The sequence below is a fragment of the Nestor notabilis genome, unplaced genomic scaffold (genome assembly GCF_000696875.1).
Source record: "Nestor notabilis isolate BGI_N333 unplaced genomic scaffold, ASM69687v1 scaffold10317, whole genome shotgun sequence".
Classification (NCBI taxonomy): Eukaryota; Metazoa; Chordata; class Aves; order Psittaciformes; family Psittacidae; genus Nestor; species Nestor notabilis.
In genome coordinates this window covers 219986-221541 of record NW_009936077.1, presented here as the reverse complement: position 1 = coordinate 221541, position 1556 = coordinate 219986, and the positions used below count along the sequence as shown (strand labels likewise).

Below are 1556 nucleotides of genomic sequence, written 5' to 3'. Positions count from 1 at the left end.
CAGCAGGCACCCAAGGAAGAGTTCAGAGCTCTCCGGAGTGGTACAAATCCTATAATCAGATCTAACCCACAGCCACAGCATTGGTCTGGATAATTTCCTCTTGTAAAGAAATTCACAGGAGAGAAAAAGCAACTGCAAATTCAAAAAAATTTCCTGGTGCTTTCCTAATCATCCTGTCAACAATAAGGAGGTTTTGCCAATGGAATTAGCCTGGGCAGGTCTGTTCAATCAATCACATGTATTTTAGGATACGATGGGAGAAGCCGTATGTTGTGTTAACCTACCTCCACTTAGAGCTAGGATGGTCCTGTAAGTCCGTTTGCAGATTTCCATCCCTCTCTCTGTCTCAACGCTACCAGGGATCAGGTTAGGAAAGTTAAAGCCCTAATAGAATTAAATCTGGCCAGGGCAACAAGAAAAGCTTCTACAGGTACGTTGATGATAAAAGAAAACTTGGGCACTTTCCAGAAGGAAATGCAAGACCTGATTACCTGGCATGTGGAGAAGGTTGCGGTAGTCAATGACATTTTCCTCAGTCTTCACAGGCAAGTGCTCCAGTCACACTGCCCAAGTTGCTGAAGGGAAAGGCAGGGACTGGGATAATGAAGCACCACCTGCTGTAGGAGATCAGGTTCAAGAACCTCTAAGAAACTTGAAGGTGCACAAGTCCATGGGACCTGATGAGAGGCATGCATGGGTCCTGAGAAAAATGGCAGATGAAGTGGCCAACCTGATATCCATCATATTTGAGAAGTCGTGGCAGTCTGGTGAAGTTCCCACCATCTGAAAAAGGGGAAACAGAACTCCCATTTTTTAAAGAGGGAAAAAAGGAAGACCCAGGGCGAATTACAGGCCACTCAGTCTCACTTTGGTGCCCAGCAGGGTCATAGAGCAGATAATCCTGGAGACTATGCTAAGGAACATGGAAAACACGGAAGTGACTGGTGACAGACCAACATGGCTTCACTAGGGGCAAATCATGCCTGACAAATTTGGTGGCCTTCTATGATGGGGTTACAGCATTGGTGGATAAGGGAAGAGCAACTGACACCCTGGACTTGTGCAAAGCATTTGACATTGTCCCACATAACATTCTTCTCTCTAAATTGGAGAAACATGGATTTTACAGATGGACCTGTCTGGGTGGTCACACTCAGAGTTGTAGTCAGTGTTGTGTCCAAGTGGAGACCAGTGACAAGTTGCATTCCTCAGGGGTACGTACTGGGACCAGCGCTGTTTAACATCTTTGGTTAACATTTTTTAACACCGTGGTTGGTGCCATGGACACTGGGATTGAGTTCGCCCTCAGCAAGTTTGCTGATGACATGAAGCTGTGTGGTGCGGTCGACACACTGGAGGGAAGGGGTGCCACCCAGAGGGACATGGACAGATTTGAGAGGTGGGCCTGTGCAAACCTCATGAAGTTCAACAAGGCCAACTGCAAGGTCCTGCATGTGGGCCAGGACAATCCCAAGCACATATACAGGTTGGGCAGAGAATGGATTGAGATCAGCCCTGAGGATAACGACTTTGGTCCGTTGGCTGACAAAAGGCTT

The 1556-nt window shown here is 47.2% G+C and overlaps 1 pseudogene; it reads left to right on the top strand.

Moving 5' to 3' along the window:
- The first annotated feature begins 520 nt into the window (after positions 1–520).
- On the top strand, positions 521–1241 carry LOC104408527 (annotated as a pseudogene).
- Positions 1242–1556: the final 315 nt, after the last annotated feature.